Genomic DNA, 17,166 nt, shown 5'->3' with positions numbered 1-17,166 from the left:
TGGAGGCTGTAGACTGTCTTTGGTTGTGTGCCTTCCTTCTACTTCTAAGGTAGAAGCACAGGACAAATACACTTGAAAATATGGTTAGGGTTAGGGTTAGGAAGCATGTTGAAGCATCATCTACTGTTAAGAGTATTACAAGATATCAGGTGCTTTTAAACCAATGATGAATGAAGTCCAGATGATGTTAATACCATATCTGGACTGAGCACCTAATAGAGAAGAAGCCACATTTTTGTTTTCCAAAAGGGGAAATGTTTAAACCTATTACTTTTCTGACAGATGACTAGAAATCTCCCTCCATGATGAAGAAGAAACAGAAACGTAGGTCTATTTGACTCCACTATTTATAAATTCTTGTTAGTTTCAAAAATAAAATAAAATAAAATAAAGAATTCAATAAAATTCTCACCTCAGTTACTGTGTCATCAAAGTCATCACGCACTTTCTTTCACCTGCCATAAAAACCCTCTTAGGTGTTATTGCCTTAATGCACAGGGAGTTTTAAAAAATGAATAAAGACTTAGGGAAAGTGTCTGCTGATGCCTTCAGGAAACTTTGACATGATGGTGGAGAAAATAAAAGAACTTTGTTTTAAGTACTCGTATCTTTGGTTATTCTCACCTCTTTCAGAACCCCTGTTAACATTCCAAATTATTATGACCTCTTTAGTTTCCACATTTCTCATCTTAAAATATTGCTTGTTTCACATGATAATAAATTATTTGTATATTTGGTAGATATTGAGAGCTTTCACATGCTACACTGCATTAAATTATGATTACCTATTAATTTCTTCAAACTGATGAGCATGTGTTATGACAGATAATATATGCCAGATTTTTCAGCATAATAAACAGATGAATGAGAGGTCACAGTAAAGTGAGGAAGCAGGGTGTGTAAATGTGGTTGTAATATGCTGTTATATGTAATAGATGTAAGCAGGTTGCTTTGACAGATCATAAGAAAGAGCTAGATAAGGCTGCCCAGGTGAAATGACCCTTCTGTTCAGCCTTCACAAGTAGGTGATCATTAGCCAGAGCAAGTGGAGGTGAGGACCAACACATGCTGAATTAGAAGAGCTATGTACTTACAAGAATATCACTATAACAAGAACATAATGTGCAATGTGGAGAATACTGCATTCAAGGGTTTACAGGGTGACCAAGTATGAAAGACCTGATAGTTTATGATAAGGCATACTGCAGTGTGGCACCTTAGGGAGAGTTTAACCAGTGGGATACTTGTTCTGATTATCATAGTGGAAACACTCTGGCTGCAGTTTAGAGATTGCATTGGAAACAGGCAAGAGTGCAAATGGGGAGGCCAACTATGAGGGTTTGTTGTAATCCAGGAAGAGGCCTGAACAAGGCAATGGCAACAGAGATGGAGGAGACGGTGCAAATTCAAGGACTATTTAAGAGATGTAAATGGTAGATATGACTCAGTGAATTCTGGATGTGAAGAATAAGGAAAGAGAGTCTAGGTTTCTGGCTTTGACAACTGGATGTAGAGTGGTGCCAGAAACCAACACAGGAAATTCAGTAAAAGGATGAGATTTTACATGGAAAATGGTGAATTTATTTTTGGACACATCGAGTACAATTATCTGTGGTTTATCCAAGATCAGACATATATTGAGTGTTGAGGGCTTGGTTCAGATGTTAGTGAAAGAGGAAGATCTGAGATTTACCAGGTCTTAGTTGAAGCTATGGAAGTGGATGAGATAAACCAGAAAAATATATAAAAGATGAGGTAAAACTTACAGATCTGGGAAACATTAACATTTAAGGAGTAGGCAGAGGAAGTGGTGACTGCAGGTAAAAGTTAGATATAAATCCAGAAGATTAGCACTCTAAAAACCAAGAGGTAACGTGATTTCAGAAATAAGTGGAGGAAGTTGGTCACTGGCATCAGATTCACAGAGGGATTAGGCAACAGAAGAATCAAAGAGAGTTACTGAGATTTAACATCTTGGTGGTCATTGGTACCCTAGGGTAGCTCTTTCTTTCAACATGTAGTAGAGAGAGTAGCCAGACTTTAGGACTTTGAGGATTGATTGGATTGTGAGGGTTGCTGAGTATGGTTATGCAGGGAGCGTCTTGCTTGAGAACTCCCATCAAGTAGGCAAGTGTGGGCTAAATATACCCACTTGGTCTATTTAGTGCGTCATATGCCCAGTTACAAGGTAGTATACATCCTAAGGAATTGACAACTTTTTCTAATTTTTTCAAAGGCATTGATGGTTAACTGAAGCCTGAGGGAGGATTTCCCAGTAATACTAAGTATGAAGAGGAAAATGAGGGTAATAGCTAGAGGAATGTAAGATTTGTTTGATTTTTAAAGATCAACTAGACTTGGCCATACTTAAAGGCTAGAGGCTGAGACATAATAGAAACATAGAGTTTAGAGACAAGTGAAAAGAAAAGAAAAAAAAAAAAACCGAAACAGTAAATAGAAGGACCTGAAGAAAATGGGATGTAGAGACAGTGAAAAAAAACAGATTAGGGCTTCCCTGGTGGTGCAGTGGTTGAGTCCATCTGCCAATGCAGGGGACACAGGTTCGTGCCCCGGGCCGGGAAGGTCGCACATGTCGTGGAGCGGCTAGGCCCATGAGCCATGGCTGCTGAGCCTGCGCATCTGGAGCCTGTGCTCCGCAACAGGAGAGACCACAACAGTGAGAGGCCCACGTACCGCAAAAACAACAACAACAACAACAACAAAAATGGTCAATAGGCATTGTGTCCAAATTGGACACAAAATGAGACTAGGTAGATATCCTAGCATAGATATCCTAGCAGCTTGTCCAGAATGTAGCTAAGGAGAAAAAAGAGATAAATTAAAAAAAGAAAAGAGAAGTTAAGACACATTAAAGGTAGAGTGAACAGGTTCGCAGATGTTTAAAAGAAATTGCAGAAGAAGTTAATAAAAGGAATGGCCTATAAAAAATATTAAAATAGATAACATATGAAAATTTTCTCAAATTGAAGAAAAATATGAGCTTAAATTAAAAGGTTCACACTGACTGCCAAACAGTTGAAATAAAAAACAAATCATGATTGTGGTAGATCAGGGATAAAGAAGAAAATTTCAAAGCTACAAGAAAGAAGACATTTTAGCTCTTGTGGTAGGTGGTATTACTCGTTTACAAATCTTTCCTCCCTACCCTTACCAGGGTGGGTGGTATATACCTCCCTGGCCCCTTGATTTTGGCCAGTGGAATATGGGTGGAACTAACAATGTATAAATTCCAAGTAACATTACCCAGAGAGAAGGAATAGGGTTTAGTCTGAAGTTATTCACAGTTACAGTAAGTTTAGAAACTGTTGTTCAATGTAATTGATTATAAAAATAATTTTTCTTGGGCTTCCCTGGTGGCGCAGTGGTTGAGAGTCCGCCTGCCGATGCAGGGGACACGGGTTCGTGCCCCTATCCCGGAAGATCCCACATGCCGCGCAGCGGCTGGGCCCGCGAGCCATGGCCGCGGAGCCTGTGTGTCCGGAGCCTGTGCTCCACAACGGGAGAGGCCACAGCAGTGAGAGGCCCGCGTACAGCAAAAAAAAAAAAATAATAATAATAATAATAATAATAATTTTTCTTTTAAAAATACATAATTCCAAATAATAAGAAAGGAAAAATGTTCATTTGTATGTGCATGTATAAGAATGTGATTAGCATATAAGATTTTATACACACACAAACATATCTATGTACAGGTGGCTGGTCCACCATATCCTCAGGCTCTGCATCCTTGGATTCAACCAACCTCAGGTCAAAAACAGTCACCCGCTCCAAAAAAAAGTTCAGAGATTTCCCAAAAGCAAAACTTGAATTGCCAGTTGCACTGGCAACTGTTTACATAGCATTTACATTTTATTTACAACTATTTCATGGTATTTACATTGTATTAGGTATTATAAGTAATCTAGAGATGATTTAAATTGTACGGGAGGATGTTAGATTATATGAAAACACTATGCCATTTTATATAAGGGACTTGGGCATCTGAGAAGTTTGGCATTTGAGGGGGTCCTGGAACTAATCCCCTACAGAGACAAAAAAACGACTGTGGATGTATGTGTTATCTATATATACACACATAAATTATATACATTTATAATTTATTTACTTGCATGTAATTTGTAGCTTCTAAATCATCAGAGTATAAAAAAAGGTGAGGGGGGATGACTGAAAGCATATAAAATGGGAAAAGACTGTAGAAATAAATCTAAATGTATCAATAATTTCAATAAATATAAAGGGACTATACTGCTACTAAAGAAAAAATCTATTGAAATATCTAAAAACAAACAAACAAACAAAAAGATTGTCACATATTATTCACAAGAGATACACCTAAGCCAAATGATTCAGAATTGCTGAAAATAAAGAGATGTAAAAAGATATAGCATAAAATTCTAAGCAAAGTTAAGTGAATAGAACAGTATTAATATCAGACAAAAGAAAATTTAGGAAAAAAAAGACTAATAGTCAGGGCTTCCCTGGTGGCGCAGTGGTTGAGAGTCCGCCTGCTGATGCGGGGGGCGCGGGTTCGTGCCCCGGTCTGGGAGGATCCCACATGCCGCGGAGAGGCTGGGCCTGTGAGCCATGGCCGCTGGGCCTGCGCGTCCGGAGCCTGTGCCCCGCAACGGGAGGGGCCACGACAGTGAGAGGCCCGCGTACCGCAAAAAAAAAAAAAAAAAAAAAAAAAAAGACTAATAGTCATAGCTAGGTATAGTAGATACTTATAAATATGAATAAACTTCTAGCAAAACAGAAATCATTTACTTTATGCATATTACAATATGACTTCAAATTATCTAATGCAAAATGGATAAAATTTTAAGGGGAAATTGACAATCAATAATTACAGTATGGATTTTAACACATGCTTTAGAAACCAATAGATTTAACTGACAGAAATTTAGCAAGTCTATACAAGATTTGAACAATAAAATTAGTAAATGAAATATACATTGTGATATTATATATATTACTTTTTCAAGCTAAAATGGACTTAAAAAATGACCCTTTATAAGGCCACAAACTCAAAAAATTCCAAAGAGCACATAACATACAGACTACTTTCTCTGACCACAATTGAATTGAGTCAGAAATTAACATACAAAATGGCCAATTTCCTTATTCAATGTTTCTAAAAAGAAAATAAAATTAAATAATTTATGGATTAAAATATTTCATTGGAAATTGGAAAATACTAAGAACTAAAGGAAATTTAAAATGTTCTATAGAATATGGGATGCACATATGGACCATAGATTTTATTTGTGCCCTGACTGCACATCTTAGAAAAAGATTATAACTTTAAATTACATTCATTAAAAAATTAAGAAAATTGGAAAATAACTTATTTAAACATTCAAGAACTAGAATCAACTCAAGAATTAGAACACAGAAATAATAAAAGCAAAAGTCTAAATTATTGACATAGAAACCATAACCAACAATAATAGAACCAATAGAAATGTTTAAAGAAAATAATCGTATCTTTTGAAAAGATGAACAAAATAGAAAAAGCTATAGTAAAATTAACATTAAAAAAATTAAAGATACAACTATAGAGTGGATATTTTAAGACATTATAAGATACATTTTTAAAATCAAGACAATTGCACCAATAAATTAGCAAACTAATATTAAATACTTTTCTAAAAAATATAAAGAAATAAAATTGAATAAAGAAAAATTACATTAGTCAAAAATTATTTATTCTAAAATAAACTAGTTTTAAATTGTTTTAGAAATGTTTTCTCAAACTTATAAGGAACAGACAATCCACATATTATAAAATTTGCTTCCAAGAAAGAAAAAGAAAAAATGCTATCAAATTAATTTTATGTAGCCATAACATGCACCCTAGACCAGTACAGCATAAAAGAAAAGCCAGTTCAGTCTTCTTACTGAACATACCTGCAGAACTACCTAATAACCGATAGTGCACAATTCAAATGTTTGCAAGCCAGCAGGTGGATAAGATAAATGTTCGAAGCAGGTTGGGTGGGGATAAGAAAGATAGTGTAAGGACCATGGCAAATAGAAGGGCACACATAAACATGTCCTTGTGAACTTGTGAGAATACACTTAGTTTTGTCACATTGGCCAATTTTTAAAAGAAGAATCCTAAATCTATATTTCTAAGTATAATCTCCTGATTTTTAAATGTTGACAACCTATTCAATTTTTGTGAGCCAACTGCACATGCCTATAGGCGGGATTTGGTTGGAGGACCAGGAACAGCTCTGGTTGACTGTTTTCCAACTTTGCTATGAGGGCGGACAGCGAGGCTTGGGGAAAGAGTAGATCTGTTCATTCCGTCTGACCTCTCAGTGCTCAGATGACCACCAGACCCTCCAGCTGTGCCCAGAGCCCAGTTTCTGACTGGGATCCAGGGATGCTACGATTGGGTCAGCACTGGTGATTGGCCTCCTTGCCACTCAGCTGTTTGGTTACCTTGTGTGGCCCAATAACTTTTCTCCATACTTTGCCATTTCTGCTCAAATATGCCTATCAATTTTTAAGTCCAATCCTAAATAGTCTTACCAACATCTTAGAGAGTCTTTTCCTTGCTTCGTTTTCTTTAAAGGTCTGATAGGAGTGAGGTGGTTCTTTTCCTTTGGAGTAGATGTGGTCTGTCACTGATACTGTGAAGTTATTTTATGAGCTTTAAAGTAAAAACTAATGTCTGCAAACATCTTCCCTCAAATAAAGATGATTATTCCAAGAGAATACATAGTCAAAACATTCCTTGCAAATTGAGTTCATCAGAAATATCTGGCATTATTCAATGCTGTGATGTTGATGCTGTAGTCAACAAAACATGTGGAACCGATAATCTTTTTTGTGTTCAGTGATTGTTGACCTATTATTGGTCTGTTGCTACATGATCCAGTGTTGTAGTTTTCTTTAAAAGGTTTTGATGAATTATTCTTTTTGTTTTTGTTATTTCTAGTAAGTTTCAATATTGACACATAAGATTTCATGCCACATTTGGAGTTGTACCAATAACACAATATGAAGATCACAATCAGGAACAACTCAAATATATTCTGTAATAATGCAGGGGGCCTAAAAGAACTGGCCTGTAGCTTGCCAAGAAACGACAGCTTTTTATACAGCAGGAAATCAGGTTACTTTTAAGGCAATCCTCTTGCTACAAATTTTCTTAATCAGATTATATCTGTACACAGAGAGGAAAGGGGAAAACTGAGGCATGTAGCTTAATAGTTTTAGCTTTAAACTTGTTTTTGGCTGGTAATATTAAGACAGTTGATGCCAGGGTGATATTCAAAGGCCTCGGTTTTCTAGTTTGTTCTCTCATTTGTGCATTTTAGTTTGACCCTTGTAATACACTCTGTATCAGGAAATAGGATGGAAAGTACGGTCCTTATACTAGGCATATTGTGGGAAGTCTAGGGGATTCTTAAAGTGGGTACATGCACTTTTTTTAAACTATAAAAAGGAAGGACTTTTAAAAAAATTATGATTATCTGTCCAATACTTCCTCTCAGGTTTTGATACTGCCTTGATTATTCTGCCTGCAGAATAAGACCTATAAGAACTATGAACACTAATGTGTAGAAATTAACTTGAGCAAGTATATTTTCTATTTTATTTAGCATTCACAACCAAAACAGGGCTATTTTTGATGACTACAATCAACTGCCTTCATGCCCAAGTCTAAGCTTCCTAAATCAGAAAGTGCCAGAAATTACACTTTGAACCTCCAAATAGTGTGAGTTGAACAGAAGTGTATTTTTGGATACCAAATGTGCTCTCATATCCTTCCAACTCTGAAAAATCAAACAAGCAGGAATTTCATTATCTGGGCGTTCAGCCTTTATCCCTCACAACTGGCCCTGTCTTCCTGTGACCCTGTTCCCCTGCATCAGACAGAGCCATAACTGTATCTCAGTGTTCATTTCCATCCTACCACGACCCCTCCCTCCACCTCCTCCCTCGCCCTCTCCCCTTCCAGCAGGGAAATGCTTCAACAGAAGGGAGAGAAAACTCAAAGAATCCCCCTTTACTAACTAGAACTAAGATGAATTGTGTCAGAGTTCAGAGCCCCGTTGTTGCTTTGGCATGAAATCACTGCCCTTGGTTTCTGCCAAGACGGGTGTCAGCTGGTGAATTATAACACTGGCAGACAAGACTGAGATAAGCAAAAAATACAATGACAGCTGCTACACAGAACTATTCTTTCTGGCCTAGTGAATACAAAAATACATTGTGTAAATAAAGACAGACAGCTTCATTATGCAATTGTCTGCTACTGTGTCACTGCTGAAGAACAAGTATTGATTCTGGAAAATATATCCAGACTCTTCAAGCTAATATGGTCTTGCTCTTGGCATGCAGGGGGCGTTAAGGAAAGTAATCATCTAATCTAACTTCTTAACTTTGGAGCTGAACCAATAATGTAAATTTAGTATAATGTCCCATTACTTTAGGCATTTGAAATATAACTTTTTAAAAAAGCATCTTTTGCATTCAAGTCCTCAATTTTTATATGAAAAAATATATATTTCACGTAAAATTCTAGGGCTTTGATTAGGTTTTTATGAATTATAAAGTAAGTGTGTGTATTAGTCTGCTCAGGTTGCCATAACAAAATACCATAAACCAGATACCAAATACCATAGAACAAAATACCATAAAATACTGTTGGCTTAGACAAGAGAAGTTTCCCTGTGCTATACAATATATTGCATATTTATTTTATATACAGTAGTTTGTGTCTCTTAATCCCATACCCCTATCTTGCCGCCCTCAATCCTCTCCTTATTTGTATCCACTAGTTTTTTTCTATATCTAGTCTGTTTCTGTTTTGTTATATATATTCATTTGTTTTATTTTTTAGATTCCACTTATAAGTGATAACATACAGTATTTGTCTTTCTCTGCTTCACTTATTTCACTAAGCATTGTATTCTCTAGGTCCATCCAAATTGTTGGAAATGGCAGGATTTCATTCTTTTTTATGACTGAGTAATATTCCATTATATATATTATATATATTATATATATATAATATATACTAAATTTTTTTTATTCATTCATCTGTTGATGGACACTTAGGCTGCTTCCATATATTGGCTATTGTAAATAATTCTGCTGTGTATATTGGGGTGCATGTATCTTTTCAAATAAGTATTTTCATTTTCCTTTAATATACACCTGTAAGTGGAATTGCTGGATCATATGGTTCTTCTATTTTTAGTTTTTGAGGAACCTCCATACTGATTTCCATAGTGGCTGAACCAGTTTACATTCCCACCAACAGTTTACAAGGATTCCCTTTTCTCCACATTCTTACCAACATTTTTTACTTGTAGACTTCTTGCTGTTAGCCATTCTGACAGGTTGTGAAGTGATATCTCATTGTGGTTTTGATTTGCATTTCTCTAATAATTAATGATGGTGATGTGGAGCTTTTTTTCATGTGCTTCTTGGGCATCCATATGTCTTCTTTGCAAAAATGTCTGTTCAGGTCTTTTGCCCATTTTTTAATTGGTTGGTTGTTTTTTTAATATTGAGTTGTATGAGCTGTTTGTACATTTTGGATATTAATCTTTATTCATTATATCATTTGCAGATGTTTTTCTCCCATTCAGTATGTTGTTGTTCCATTTTGACAATGGTTTCCTTTGCTGTGCAAAAGTTTTTTAGTTTAATTAGACCCCATTTGTTTATTAGTACTTTTATTTACTTTGCCTTAGGAAACAGATCCAATTTATGTCAAAGAGTGTTCTGCCTATTCTCTCTTCCAGGAGTTTTACGTATTCAGGTCTTACATTTAGGCCTTTAATCCATTTTGAGTTTATTTTTGTATATGGTGTGAGGAAATATTTTAATCTCATTTTTTTACATGTAGCTGTCCAGTTTTCCTGACACATTGTATATTCTCACCTCATTTGTCATAGATTAATTGACCACAGTCCTGTGGGTTTATTTCTGGACTCTCTATTCTGTTCCCTTAACATATGTATGTATGTTTTTGTGCTAGTACCATGCTATTTTGATTACTGTAGCTTTGTAGTATAGTCCGAAGTAAAGAACATGATACCTCCAGCTTTGTTCTTTTTTCTCAAGATTGCTTTGACAATTTGGCATCTTCTGTGGTTCCATATAAACTTTAGGATTATTTGTTTAGTTTTGTGAAAAATACCATGAGTATTTTGATAGGGATTACATTAAATCTGTAGATTGCTTTGGGTAGTATGGCAATATTAATTCTTCTAATCCAAGAACACAGGCTATCTTTCCATTTCTTTGTATCACCTTCAATTTCCTTCATCAATATTTTATAGTTTTCAGAGTATAGGTCTTTCACCTCCCCTGTTAAGTTTATTCCTGGGTATTTAATTCTTTTTGATGTGATTTTAAACTGGATTTTTTTTTTTTTTACTTTTTCTTTCTGATAGTTCAGTATTAATGTATAGAAAAGCAACAGATTTCTGTATATTAATCTTGTATCCTGTAATTTTACCAAATTCATTTATTAGTTCTAATAGCTTTTTGGTGGAGACTTTTGGGTTTTCTATATATAGTATGTCATCTGCAAATAGTGACACTTTTACTTCTTCCGTTTACATGATGTATCTTTCCATACCATTGCTTTCAGTCTGTGTGTGACTTTATCTCTGAAGTGAGTCTTTTGTAAGCAGCATATAGCTTGGTCTCGTTATTTTTGTCCAATCAACCAACATATGACTTTTGACTAGAGCATTTAGTCCACTGATTTTTAATTATTGATAGGTATGTACTTACTGCCATTTCATTACTTGTTTTCCAGTTGTTTCTATAGTTCTTCTCTGTTCATTTTTTCTTCCCTTGTGATCTGATGATTTTCTTTAGTGGTATGCTTGTGTTCCCTCCTTTCTAGTTTTTGTGCATCTATTGTAGGTTTTTGATGTGTGGTTACAATGCAGTTCATACATGTTAACCTAAAACTTTGTTTTAAACTGGTGGTCATTTAAGTTCAAACACATTCTAAAGATTTACCATTTTTACTCCCCTCCACATTTTGTGCTTTTGATGTCATATTTTATGTCTAATGTTAATCCCTTCTTTTTGATTGTAGTTACAATTACTTTTACAATTTTTTGTCTTTTAATTTTCATTCTAGCTTACTTAAGTGGTTGATTCTCAGCACTTACTATATATTTGCATTTCCTAGTGGGATTTTTCCTTTCCTATAGATTCTTATTTATTGTTATAGCCTTTTCTTTTCCACTTAGAGAAGACCCTTTAACATTTCTTTTAGGGTTGCTTTAGTGTTGCGGAACTCTTTTAGTTTTTGCTTGTCTGAGAGGTCCTTTATCTCTCCTTTAATTCTAAATGACAATATTGCTGGCTAGAGTACCCTAGGTTGTAGGTTTTACCTTTCAGTACTTTGAATATATCATGCCACTCCCTTCTGGCCTGCAAAGTTTCTGCAGAAAAATCAGCTGATAGCTTTATGAGGGTTCCCTTGTATATTACTCTTTTTCTCTTGCTGCCTTTAGAATTCTTTCCTTATCTTTCACTTTGCCATTTTAATTATATGTCTTGGTGTGGAACTGTTTGGGTTCACCTTGTTTGGGACCCTCTGTGTTTCTTGTACCTAAATATCTGTTTCCTTCTTCAGGTTTGGGAAGTTTTTAGCCATAATTTTATCAAATATATTTTCAACCCCTTCTTTCTCTGTCTTCGCCTTCTGTGACCCCTATAATGCAAGTGTTGGTATGCATTATGCTTCATGGTATGCTTCCTGTTATCCCAAAGATCTCTTAAACTGCTCTCATTTTTAGATTTATTTTTCATTTTGCTGTTCTGATTGGGTAATTTCCATTATTCTATCTTCCAGATCACTTACGCATTCCTTTGTATCAGTTAGTCTGCTATTCATTCCTTCTAGTGTGTTTTTCACTTCAGTTATTGTAGTCTTCATTCCTGACTGGTTCTTTTTTATGTTTTCTAGTTCCTTGTTTAAATTCTCACTGTGTTCATCTATCCTTTTTCCTAATTCAGTTAGCATTCTTACTACTAATGTTTTGAATTATTTATTTGGTAAATTATTTATTTCTGTTTCATTACTTATTTTTTCAGGGGTTTTCTCCCTCTCTTTCAATTGAGACCAGTTCCTCTTTTTGTTTTGCTTAACTTTCTCTCTATATATATTTAGGTGAAACAGTTACCTACTGTAGTCTCGAAGGGGTGCCCTTCTATGGGAGTGTCCCTATACAGTCTGTGGGTGCCCATTGCCTTTGGTGGGAGAGCTGGATTGGAGCTAAAGTATCATCTTTCCTCAGGGTGTGCTGGCAGCTATCACCTTGGTAGGAAGTGGAGCTGGAGCTGGAGGGACTTGGGCCAGAGGCAGGTGTAAGGGCAAGACTTTCCTCTTTGCTCAGTGGCCATCACCGCCCTTTTGGGTGTGGGGTTGGATCCCAAGTTGATGGAGCAGAAGCCCTGATGGTTGGGTCCAGGCTGGCTCTGTTCCCTTTAAGTGTGTCCTCTCCCTTCTCCCAGCACTGGTACCCCCGCCCCAGTGGGGAACAGTGCTGGAGCAAGAGGGGCCTATGTGGGCTTTCAGCTCATGATGAGATGCAGGCTGTGGTGGGCTTACTACAAACAGAGGCAATCCCTGTTGCATTTAGGTCTCCTTTGTCCCTCACAGCTGATTATTCCCCATAGCCTCTTCCACCCCCACCCTGTTGTGGAGCCACTCTGCAGAGCAGGCGGGACCCATGTGGGCTCTCTGTAGCATGGGCTGTGGCAGTCCAGCCTTGTGATTTCTTTTTTTTTTATCCTAAGAAATGTGTTCACATTTAGAAGCAATGAACCAATATTATTGGGTTGGCCAAAAAGTTTGTTCAGATTTTTTCCATAAGCTGGCTCTAGTAGTGCTTAGTTGTCCTTAACTTCATTTGAAACAATTTTGTTAGATTGTATTGTGACAACTGTCATATCAGTGTGCATTTAAAAAAAAAACTTATCAAAATTGGTGAATTTGTGAGTAGCCATTTTAATATTGAAGATGGAAGGAAAAAAAGCAACATTTTCGGCATATTATGCCTTATTATTTCAAGAAAGGTAAAAGCGCAACTGAAACACAAAAAGAGATTTGTGCAGTGTATGGAGAAGGTGCTGTGACTGATTGAATGGGTCAAAAGTGGTTTATGAAGTTTCGTGCTGGAGATTTCTCGCTGGACAATGCTCCACGGTCTGGCAGACCAGTTGAAGTTGATAGCGATCAAATCGAGACATTAATTAAGAACAATCAACATTATACTACGCAGGAGATAGCCAACATACTGAAAATATCCAAATCAAATGTTGAAAATCATTTGCACCAGCTCAGTTATGTTAATCGCTTTGATGTTTGGGTTCCACATACGTTAAGTGAAAAAACCTTCTTGACCATATTTCTGCATGCGATTCTCTACTTAAACATAATGAAACGTAATGAAAATTTTCCATTTTTAATTTTTTAAAATTAATTAATTAATTAATTAATTTGTGGTATGCAGGCCTCTCACGGTTGTGGCCTCTCCCGTTGCGGAGCACAGGCTCCGGACGCGCAGGCTCACGGGCCCAGCCACTCCATGGCATGTGGGATCCTCCCGGAATGGGGCACGAACCTGTGTCCCCTGCATCAGCAGGCGGACTCTCAACCACTGCGCCACCAGGGAAGCCCAAATTTTCCATTTTTTAAAACAAATTGTGAGGGGCAATGAAAACTGGATACTGTACAACAATGTGTAATGGAAGAGATCATGGGGCAAGTGAAATGAACCACCACCAACCACACCAAAGGCCAGTCTTCATCCAAAGAAGGGGATGTTGTGTATATGGTGGGATTGGAAGGGAGTCCTCTATTATGAGCTCCTTCTGGAAAACCAAACGATTAATTCCAACAAGTACTGCTCCCGATTAGACCAACTGAAAGCAGCACTCGACGAAAAGCATCTGGAATTAGTCAACAGAAAATGCATGATCTTCCATCAGGATAACACAAGACCACATGTTTCTTTGATGACCAGGCAAAAACTGTTACAGGTTGGCTGGGAAGTTCTGATTCATCCACTGTATTCAGCAGCCATTACACTTTCAGATTTCCATTTATTTAGGTCTTTGCAAAATTCTCTTAATGGAAAAAAATTTCAATTCCCTGGAAAACTGTAAAAGGTACCTGGAAGAGTTCTTTGCTGAGAAAGATAAAAAGTTTTGGGAAGATGGAATTATGAAGTTGCTTGAAAAATGGCAGAAGGTAGTAGAACAAAAGGGTGAATACATTGTTTAATAAAGTTCTTGGTGAAAATGAAAAATGTGTCTTCTATTTTTACTTAAAAACCAAAGGAACCTTTTGGCCAACCCAATACTTAGTGAACTGCTATTTCCTATGTGATCAATGCTTGATGTTATGCAGTCATTCATGAGTAAAGGAGACATTCAGCATGCAATATAGACCAATGTATTTCAAACTAAGAGATTATAAAAATATTCCTTGATAAAGTTTCAAATTCCATTGAAGTTAACCTTTAGGAGCTACCTCTGATTGAGCTTTTGGCATGATATCAAAGGTGAATATACACAATATAAGAAGGCTGCTGACATCTCCCTTATCCGTCTGCATGTCAGTGTGAGACTGGATTTTCTTCGTATACTTTAAACCAAAACTATATGTTTTGACAGATTGAGCAGAAGCTGATCTGAGAATCCAGCTGTGTTCTATTAAGTGAGACATTAGACAGATTTGGCAAATATGTAAGGTGATTTTATTCTTCCTAATAATTTTCTTTGTTTTGACAAGAAAGTTATTTTTTTGGTAAAAAGTGTATTGTCTATGTTAGCGTGTAATGTGCTCATTGTTATTGATTTAAACAAATCATTAAATAATATTTTATAAAATTTTCAGTTTTATGAGAAACCTTGAGAGAGAGAGCTCATATCAACAAAAGCTCTTTGGAATACCCAGTATTTTTAACAGTGTAAAGTGTCCTGAGACCAAAACAGTGTGAGAACCACTGGTGTAGTGGAAAAATAAGAGCATTTGTCAACTGGAAACCTTTTTTTAAAAAAATGTCCTCTGCTAGTTATTTTGTGAGTTGGGGCAAGTTACATAATCTGAGCTATAGTTACATTATTTATAACACAGAGATAATAAGGCCTACTTCACATAGTTTTTGTAAGGATTTATTTAATGGGATCATGAACATGAAAGCACTTTATAAACTGTAAAGTGCTAAACATTTTCAGTTGTGTGTTGATGTTTGTCTCTAGCATAGACTTATGGGACTGGCAAGATACTGAAAGCTCACAGAATTTTCCATTACCTCTTTATTCTTGATTTATCCCTCTTAATCCTGTTCATCAACAACAGAACAAAGATGATAAATGTCATCCTTTTCTTCAAGACTCTCTACAATACAGCTCCAATTTACCTGTCTCCAGTTACCTTCCACAAGTGCTGTATGTGACCAAGAGGAGCCCTGGCCAGAGGAGCTCTACTTGCAGGTCCTGCATTGTGCTTTCTGCTCATGCTGTTCTCTCTGCCTGGGATGGTACGTGGAACTCCTCCATCCTCAAGGCCTTTTTCAAAAATCCTTATGAAGCCATTCCTGCCATTCCCCTCCTCTCCTGAATTTGTAAATGTTTTCCCTTTTTTGACTCTGCATATTAATTTAATGTGCTTAATTTAAATACATGTAAAACATGCTTCTCCTGGTTCATTTGTCTTTGCAGTTATTTAAGCTCAGGCCACTTCTCTTGGACCATGATTCTCATCAAAAGGATTTTGTTAAGCTCACCTCTTTTATTCTCTGTAAGGAGTATTGCTTAGAGGAGGTATTTCATAAATTTTCATTGAGTAGAATTGAACTTATAAATATGCCAAAGCCTATTTTATATGGTAAGAATAATTTGTTTATAAGGGACAAGATGGCATAAGAGGCTCAAATTCAAAGTCTGAAGACAATTCTCTTAGCACGTATTGTAGGGGAAACATCAAAAGATTATTTGTGATTTTCTTATTGAAGCAGGTAAATAATGCTTCCCTCTCACATCTCTTTCATAGCTTCCTGTCACTGGTGATACATATGTCATGCACAGCTTTGTAGCACACCTATAAGTTTCCATGAACCAATTCAATGAATTCAATAAATTGAGCTAAAAAAAGGCATTCAAACTGTTTGCAGTCCATTGCAGAAACTTTATTTTGCTTTTGTTTTTTACTTTTCAGGAATTTGTTTTCTTCTGTAGAGATTATTGAATTATTTTTTCAGGTCTTGAAGTATTCTTAGCCTTTAATTCATGTTTAAAGAAGACCATATGAATTCCCTGTTCCTCTTGGTAAGCTGCAAGATTAATGTGAAGTAGTGCTGACCAATAGGACTTTTTACAGTAATGGAATTGTTCTCTATCTGTGCTGTCCATCACAGAGCCACTAGCTACAAGTAACTTTTGAGCACATGAAATATGGCTAGTGCAACTGAGAAACTCAATTTTAATTTAGTTTCAGTTTGATTAGTTTAAATTTAAAATAATTTAAATTTAAATAACAGTGACTAGTGCCACTGTATTTGACAGCACAGGTGTAGATTGTGAGTCAAAAACTTTTGCCTGAGACCACTGGCCCATGAAATGGTAAACTGAGGGAAATAGTCTAAAAGTAACTAAAATTACCTCTTTTTCTTCAAGAAATACAAAACAAATGTCTTTTAGTTTTAATCTGAAGGAGCAGGGAAGAAGAATTTATGGTCAGAGACAAACAATAGAGAAAATAGAGAAAACAGATATACAAAAGGACCAATACACACTTAAGCTAAAAACTGAAGAGAAGGAAAAAGTAGTCAGAACACTGGGGATTCTGAAGAGTTAATTAAATATTCATTCTACCCTGCCTTATATTTGGATTGTGTCTTCAGATTATTACCCCTTCTAATCTTGTCCTTTTACATTCTTGTCATTCACTGCTCATTGTTCTCTGTTTTCTTTCATCAACTTTAAAGACAACTGGTGTTCCCTCAGATAATTCTAGAATTTCACTAAGATGAAATGAATTCACTGTGTTGCTACAGTAATGTCCAGAAAAAGATAATATCCCAAGGGATGCATAAAAGTAAGTCAAGGGCTACTCTGAGTATGGATTTATTCAGAAGCATG

The sequence above is a fragment of the Mesoplodon bidens genome (assembly GCF_964165515.1).
Source record: "Mesoplodon bidens genome assembly, chromosome: 12".
In the NCBI taxonomy this organism is placed as follows: Eukaryota; Metazoa; Chordata; class Mammalia; order Artiodactyla; family Ziphiidae; genus Mesoplodon; species Mesoplodon bidens.
Note: the sequence above shows the minus strand (reverse complement) of the source record.